This window comes from Haliotis asinina, chromosome 6 (assembly GCF_037392515.1).
Source record: "Haliotis asinina isolate JCU_RB_2024 chromosome 6, JCU_Hal_asi_v2, whole genome shotgun sequence".
NCBI classification, from domain to species: Eukaryota; Metazoa; Mollusca; class Gastropoda; order Lepetellida; family Haliotidae; genus Haliotis; species Haliotis asinina.
In genome coordinates, this window is record NC_090285.1 from 32,006,458 (window position 1) to 32,015,346 (window position 8,889).

The window sequence follows — 8,889 nt, forward strand, 5'->3', positions numbered from 1 at the left end:
CCGTCCATGCAGTTCTTCTCGGCAGTCGTCAGTGCCTCTGGGGAACTTCATGGTCCATTTCTGCCCCCAGGATGAAGATGTGCATGGTGCTGAGAGCAAAGATAATGAGAAGTTTAATGTTTAAAATAACTGATGTTAATTGATGTCTACTTGCCTTTATGGTCGTCTGTCAGCTTCGTGGCAGTGGTCCTTCGTCCCTCCCTCCTGGGTCCACTTCACGGTCCATTTTTGCAGCCGGGATCATGATGTCCATGGTCCTAATTGTATACATAAAGAATAAATTAATGTTTGAAATCATTGATATTGATTACATAGGTAATGAATGCCAAAATTATGTATTCACATGTATATAGAATTATGGACAAATTTGTATCCGGAAATGCAGGTTCCAACGGGCACATGACGTCATGGTGAACATGAAAAGATTGAAACACTTACCTCCCTGGTCCTCTGTCGGCATCGTTCCACTCGTCCTCCCTCCCTCCCTCCCTCCCTCCTGGGTCGACTTCTGTCCATGGAGTTCTTCTCGGCAGTCGTCACTGCCTCTGGGGGACTTCATGGTCCATTTCTGAACCGAGGATGATGATGTCCATGGTGATGAAATCAAAGATAATGAGAAGTTTAATGTTTGAAATAACTGATGTTAATTGATGTCTACTTGCCATTGTGGTCCTTTGTCAGCTTCGTCCACTTGTGTTCATGGAGTTCTTCTCGGCAGTCGTCACTGCCTCTGGGGGACTTCATGGTCCATTTCTGACCCCAGGATGATGATGTCCATTGTGCTGAGAGCAAAGATAATGAGAAGTTTAATGTTTAAAATAACTGATGTTAATTGATGTCTACTTGCCTTTATGGTCGTCTGTCAGCTTCGTGGCAGTGGTCCTTCGTCCCTCCCTCCTGGGTCCACTTCACGGTCCATTTTTGCAGCCGGGATCATGATGTCCATGGTCCTAATTGTATACATAAAGAATAAATTAATGTTTGAACTCATTGATATTGATTACATATTTAATGAATGCCAAAAGTATGTATATACATGTATACAGAATTATGGAGAAATTTGTATCCTGAAATGCAGGTTGTAACGGGCACATGACGTCATGGTGAACATGAAAAGATTGAAACACTTGCCTCCCTGGTCCTCTGTCGGCATCGTTGCACTCGTCCTCCCTCCCTCCCTCCCTCCCTCCTGGGTCCACTTCTGTCCATGGAGTTCTTCTCGGCAGTCGTCACTGCCTCTGGGGGACTTCATGCTCCATTTCTGCCCCCAGGATGATGATGTCCATGGTGCTGAGAGCAAAGATGATGAGAAGTTTAATGTTTAAAATAACTCATGTTAATTGATGTCTACTTGCCTTTATGGTCGTCTGTCAGCTTCGTGGCAGTGGTCCTTGGTCCCTCCCTCCTGGGTCCACTTCACGGTCCATTTTTACCGCCGGGATCATGATGTCCATGGTCCTAATTGTATACATAAAGAATAAATTAATGTTTGAAATCATTGACATTGATTACATAGGTAATGAATGCCAAAAGTATGTATATACATGTATACAGAAATATGGACAAATTTGTATCCTGAAATACAGGTTGTAACGGGCACATGACGTCATGGTGAACATGAAAAGATTGAAACACTTGCCTCCCTGGTCCTCTGTCGGCATCGTTGCACTCGTCCTCCCTCCCTCCCTCCCTCCTGGGTCCACTTCTGTCCATGGAGTTCTTCTCGGCAGTCGTCACTGCCTCTGGGGGACTTCATGGTCCATTTCTGCCCCCAGGATGATGATGTCCATTGTGCTGAGAGCAAAGATAATGAGAAGTTTAATGTTTAAAATAACTGATGTTAATTGATGTCTACTTGCCTTTATGGTCCTCTGTGAGTTTCGTCCAATTGTGTTCATGGAGTTCTTCTCGGCAGTCGTCACTGCCTCTGGGGGACTTCATGGTCCATTTCTCACCAAAGGATGATGATGTCCATGGTGCTGAAAGCAAAGATAATGAGAAGTTTAATGTTTAAAATAACTGATGTTAATTGATGTCTACTTGCCTTTATGGTCGTCTGTCAGCTTCGTGGCAGTGGTCCTTCGTCCCTCCCTCCTGGCTCCACTTCACGGTCCATTTTTGCCGCCGGGATGATGATGTCCATGGTCCTAATTGTATACATAAAGAATAAATTAATGTTTGAAATCATTGATATTGATTACATATTTAATGAATGCCAAAAGTATGTATATACATGTATACAGAATTATGGACAAATTTGTTTCCGGAAATGCAGGTTGTAACGGGCACATGACGTCATGGTGAACATGAAAAGATTGAAACACTTGCCTCCCTGGTCCTCTGTCGACATCGTTCCACTCGTCCTCCCTCCCTCCCTCCCTCCTAGGTCCAGTTCTGTCCCTGGAATTCTTCTCGGCAGTCGTCACTGCCTCTGGGGGACTTCATGGTCCATTTCTGCCCAAAGGATGATGATGTCCTTGGTGCTGAGAGCAAAGACAATGAAAAGTTTAATGTTTGAAATAACTGATGTTCATTGATGTCTACTTGCCTTTGTGGTCCTTTGTCACCTTCGTCCACTTCTGTCCATGGAGTTCTTCTCGGCAGTCGTCACTGCCTCTGGGGGACTTCATGGTCCATTTCTGCCCCCAGGATGATGATGTCCATTGTGCTGAGAGCAAAGATAATGAGAAGTTTAATGTTTAAAATAACTGATGTTAATTGATGTCTACTTGCCTTTATGGTCGTCTGTCAGCTTCGTGGCAGTGGTCCTTCGTCCCTCCCTCCTGGCTCCACTTCACGGTCCAATTTTGCCGCCGGGATGATGATGTCCATGGTCCTAGTTGTATACATAAAGAATAAATTAATGTTTGAACTCATTGATATTGATTACATATTTAATGAATGCCAAAAGTATGTATATACATGTATACAGAATTATGGAGAAATTTGTATCCCGAAATGCAGGTTGTAACGGGCACATGACGTCATGGTGAACATGAAAAGATTGAAACACTTGCCTCCCTGGTCCTCTGTCGGCATCGTTGCACTCGTCCTCCCTCCCTCCCTCCCTCCCTCCTGGGTCCACTTCTGTCCATGGAGTTCTTCTCGGCAGTCGTCACTGCCTCTGGGGGACTTCATGGTCCATTTCTGCCCCCAGGATGATGATGTCCATGGTGCTGAGAGCAAAGATGATGAGAAGTTTAATGTTTAAAATAACTGATGTTAATTGATGTCTACTTGCCTTTATGGTCGTCTGTCAGCTTCGTGGCAGTGGTCCTTGGTCCCTCCGTCCTGGGTCCACTTCACGGTCCATTTTTGCCGCCGGGATGATGATGTCCATGGTCCTAATTGTATACATAAAGAATAAATTAATGTTTGAAATCATTGATATTGATTACATAGGTAATGAATGCCAAAAGTATGTATATACATGTATACAGAAATATGGACAAATTTGTATCCTGAAATACAGGTTGTAACGGGCACATGACGTCATGGTGAACATGAAAAGATTGAAACACTTGCCTCCCTGCTCCTCTGTCGGCATCGTTGCACTCGTCCTCCCTCCCTCCCTCCCTCCTGGGTCCACTTCTGTCCATGGAGTTCTTCTCGGCAGTCGTCACTGCCTCTGGGGGACTTCATGGTCCATTTCTGCCCCCAGGATGATGATGTCCATGGTGCTGAGAGCAAAGATGATGAGAAGTTTAATGTTTGAAATAACTGATGTTAATTGATGTCTACTTGCCTTTATGGTCCTCTGTAAGCTTCGTCCACTTGTGTTCATGGAGTTCTTGTCGGCAGTCGTCACTGCCTCTGGGGGACTTCATGGTCCATTCCTACCCCCAGGATGATGATGTCCATGGTGCTGAAAGCAAAGATAATGAGAAGTTTAATGTTTAAAATAACTGATGTTAATTGATGTCTACTTGCCTTTATGGTCGTCTGTCAGCTTCGTGGCAGTGGTCCTTGGTCCCTCCCTCCTGGGTCCACTTCACGGTCCATTTTTGCCGCCGGGATGATGATGTCCATGGTCCTAATTGTATACATAAAGAATAAATTAATGTTTGAAATCATTGATATTGATTACATAGGTAGTGAATGCCAAAAGTATGTATATACATGTATACAGAATTATGGACAAATTTGTATCCGGAAATGCAGGTTGTAACGGGCACATGACGTCATGGTGAACATGAAAAGATTGAAACACTTACCTCCCTGGTCCTCTGTCGGCATCGTTGCACTCGTCCTCCCCCCCCTCCCTCCCTCCCTCCTGGGTCCACTTCTGTCCATGGAGTTCTTCTCGGCATTCGTCACTGCCTCTGGGGGACTTCATGCTCCATTTCTGCCCCCAGGATGATGATGTCCATGGTGCTGAGAGCAAAGATGATGAGAAGTTTAATGTTTGAAATAACTGATGTTAATTGATGTCTACTTGCCTTTATGGTCCTCTGTGAGCTTCGTCCACTTGTGTTCATGGAGTTCTTGTCGGCAGTCGTCACTGCCTCTGGGGGACTTCATGCTCCATTTCTGACCCCAGGATGATGATGTACATGGTGCTGAAAGCAAAGATAATGAGAAGTTTAATGTTTAAAATAACTGATGTTAATTGATGTCTACTTGCCTTTATGGTCGTCTGTCAGCTTCGTGGCAGTGGTCCTTGGTCCCTCCCTCCTGGGTCCACTTCACGGTCCATTTTTGCCGCCGGGATGATGATGTCCATGGTCCTAATTGTATACATAAAGAATAAATTAATGTTTGAAATCATTGATATTGATTACATAGGTAATGAATGCCAAAAGTATGTATATACATGTATACAGAATTATGGACAAATTTGTATCCTGAAATGCAGGTTGCAACGGGCACATGACGTCATGGTGAACATGAAAAGATTGAAACACTTGCCTCCCTGGTCCTCTGTCGGCATCGCTGCACTCGTCCTCCCTCCCTCCCTCCCTCCTGGGTCCACTTCTGTCCATGGAGTTCTTCTCGGCAGTCGTCACTGCCTCTGGGAGACTTCATGGTCCATTTCTGCCCCCAGGATGATGATGTCCATGGTGCTGAAAGCAAAGATAATGAGAAGTTTAATGTTTAAAATAACTGATGTTAATTGATGTCTACTTGCCTTTATGGTCGTCTGTCAGCTTCGTGGCAGTGCTTCTTGGTCCCTCCCTCCTGGCTCCACTTCACGGTCCATTTTTGCAGCCGGGATCATGATGTCCATGGTCCAAATTGTACACATAAAGAATAAATTAATGTTTGAAATCATTGATATTGATTACATAGGTAATGAATGCCAAAAGTATGTATATACATGTCTACAGAAACATGGACACATTTGTATCCTGAAATGCAGGTTGTAACGGGCACATGACGTCATGGTGAACATGAAAAGATTGAAACACTTGCCTCCCTGCTCCTCTGTCGGCATCGTTGCACTCGTCCTCCCTCCCTCCCTCCCTCCCTCCTGGGTCCACTTCTGTCCATGGAGTTCTTGTCGGCAGTCGTCACTGCCTCTGGGGGACTTCATGGTCCATTTCTGCCCCCAGGATGATGATGTCCATGGTGCTGAAAGCAAAGATAATGAGAAGTTTAATGTTTGAAATAACTGATGTTAATTGATGTCTACTTGCCTTTATGGTCCCCTGTAAGCTTCGTCCACTTGTGTTCATGGAGTTCTTGTCAGCAGTCGTCACTGCCTCTGGGGGACTTCATGGTCCATTTCTACCCCCAGGATGATCATGTCCATGGTGCTGAAAGCAAAGATAATGAGAAGTTTAATGTTTAAAATAACTAATGTTAATTGATGTCTACTTGCCTTTATGGTCCTCTGTGAGCTTCGTCCACTTGTGTTCATGGAGTTCTTCTTGGCAGTCGTCACTGCCTCTGGGGGACTTCATGTTCCATTTCTGACCCCAGGATGATGATGTCCATGGTGCTGAAAGCAAAGATAATGAGAAGTTTAATGTTTAAAATAACTGATGTTAATTGATGTCTACTTGCCTTTATGGTCGTCTGTCAGCTTCGTGGCAGTGGTCCTTGGTCCCTCCCTCCTGGGTCCACTTCACGGTCCATTTTTGCCGCCGGGATGATGATGTCCATGGTCCTAATTGTATACATAAAGAATAAATTAATGTTTGAAATCATTGATATTGATTACATAGGTAGTGAATGCCAAAAGTATGTATATACATGTATACAGAATTATGGACAAATTTGTATCCGGAAATGCAGGTTGTAACGGGCACATGACGTCATGGTGAACATGAAAAGATTGAAACACTTGCCTCCCTGGTCCTCTGTCGGCATCGTTGCACTCGTCCTCCCCCCCCTCCCTCCCTCCCTCCTGGGTCCACTTCTGTCCATGGAGTTCTTCTCGGCAGTCGTCACTGCCTCTGGGGGACTTCATGCTCCATTTCTGCCCCCAGGATGATGATGTCCATGGTGCTGAGAGCAAAGATGATGAGAAGTTTAATGTTTAAAATAACTGATGTTAATTGATGTCTACTTGCCTTTATGGTCCTCTGTGAGCTTCGTCCACTTGTGTTCATGGAGTTCTTGTCGGCAGTCGTCACTGCCTCTGGGGGACTTCATGGTCCATTTCTGCCCCCAGGATGATGATGTCCATGGTGCTGAGAGCAAAGATGATGAGAAGTTTAATGTTTGAAATAACTGATGTTAATTGATGTCTACTTGCCTTTATGGTCCCCTGTAAGCTTCGTCCACTTGTGTTCATGGAGTTCTTGTCGGCAGTCGTCACTGCCTCTGGGGGACTTCATGGTCCATTTCTACCCCCAGGATGATCATGTCCATGGTGCTGAAAGCAAAGATAATGAGAAGTTTAATGTTTAAAATAACTGATGTTAATTGATGTCTACTTGCCTTTATGGTCCTCTGTGAGCTTCGTCCACTTGTGTTCATGGAGTTCTTCTCGGCAGTCGTCACTGCCTCTGGGGGACTTCATGTTCCATTTCTGACCCCAGGATGATGATGTCCATGGTGCTGAAAGCAAAGATAATGAGAAGTTTAATGTTTAAAATAACTGATGTTAATTGATGTCTACTTGCCTTTATGGTCGTCTGTCAGCTTCGTGGCAGTGGTCCTTGGTCCCTCCCTCCTGGGTCCACTTCACGGTCCATTTTTGCCGCCGGGATGATGATGTCCATGGTCCTAATTGTATACATAAAGAATAAATTAATGTTTGAAATCATTGATATTGATTACATAGGTAGTGAATGCCAAAAGTATGTATATACATGTATACAGAATTATGGACAAATTTGTATCCGGAAATGCAGGTTGTAACGGGCACATGACGTCATGGTGAACATGAAAAGATTGAAACACTTGCCTCCCTGGTCCTCTGTCGGCATCGTTGCACTCGTCCTCCCCCCCCTCCCTCCCTCCCTCCTGGGTCCACTTCTGTCCATGGAGTTCTTCTCGGCAGTCGTCACTGCCTCTGGGGGACTTCATGCTCCATTTCTGCCCCCAGGATGATGATGTCCATGGTGCTGAGAGCAAAGATGATGAGAAGTTTAATGTTTGAAATAACTGATGTTAATTGATGTCTACTTGCCTTTATGGTCCCCTGTAAGCTTCGTCCACTTGTGTTCATGGAGTTCTTGTCGGCAGTCGTCACTGCCTCTGGGGGACTTCATGGTCCATTTCTACCCCCAGGATGATCATGTCCATGGTGCTGAAAGCAAAGATAATGAGAAGTTTAATGTTTAAAATAACTGATGTTAATTGATGTCTACTTGCCTTTATGGTCCTCTGTGAGCTTCGTGGCAGTGGTCCTTGGTCCCTCCCTCCTGGGTCCACTTCACGGTCCATTTTTGCCGCCGGGATGATGATGTCCATGGTCCTAATTGTATACATAAAGAATAAATTAATGTTTGAAATCATTGATATTGATTACATAGGTAATGAATGCCAAAAGTATGTATATACATGTATACAGAAATATGGACAAATTTGTATCCTGAAATGCAGGTTGTAACGGGCACATGACGTCATGGTGAACATGAAAAGATTGAAACACTTGCCTCCCTGGTCCTCTGTTGGCATCGTTGCACTCGTCCTCCCTCCCTCCCTCCCTCCTGGGTCCACTTCTGTCCATGGAGTTCTTCTCGGCAGTCGTCACTGCCTCTGGGAGACTTCATGGTCCATTTCTGACCCCAGGATGATGATGTCCATGGTGCTGAAAGCAAAGATAATGAGAAGTTTAATGTTTAAAATAACTGATGTTAATTGATGTCTACTTGCCTTTATGGTCGTCTGTCAGTTTCGTGGCAGTGCTTCTTGGTCCCTCCCTCCTGGCTCCACTTCACGGTCCATTTTTGCCGCCGGGATGATGATGTCCATGGTCCTAATTGTATACATAAAGAATAAATTAATGTTTGAAATCATTGATATTGATTACATAGGTAATGAATGCCAAAAGTATGTATATACATGTCTACAGAAACATGGACACATTTGTATCCTGAAATACAGGTTGTAACGGGCACATGACGTCATGGTGAACATGAAAAGATTGAAACACTTGCCTATCTGCTCCTCTGTCGGCATCGTTGCACTCGTCCTCCCTCCCTCCCTCCCTCCCTCCTGGGTCCACTTCTGTCCATGGAGTTCTTGTCGGCAGTCGTCACTGCCTCTGGGGGACTTCATGGTCCATTTCTGACCCCAGGATGATGATGTCCATGGTGCTGAGAGCAAAGATAATGAGAAGTTTAATGTTTAAAATAACTGATGTTAATTGATGTCTACTTGCCTTTATGGTCGTCTGTCAGCTTCGTGGCAGTGGTCCTTGGTCCCTCCCTCCTGGGTCCACTTCACGGTCCATTTTTGCCGCCGGGATGATGATGTCCATGGTCCTAATTGTAT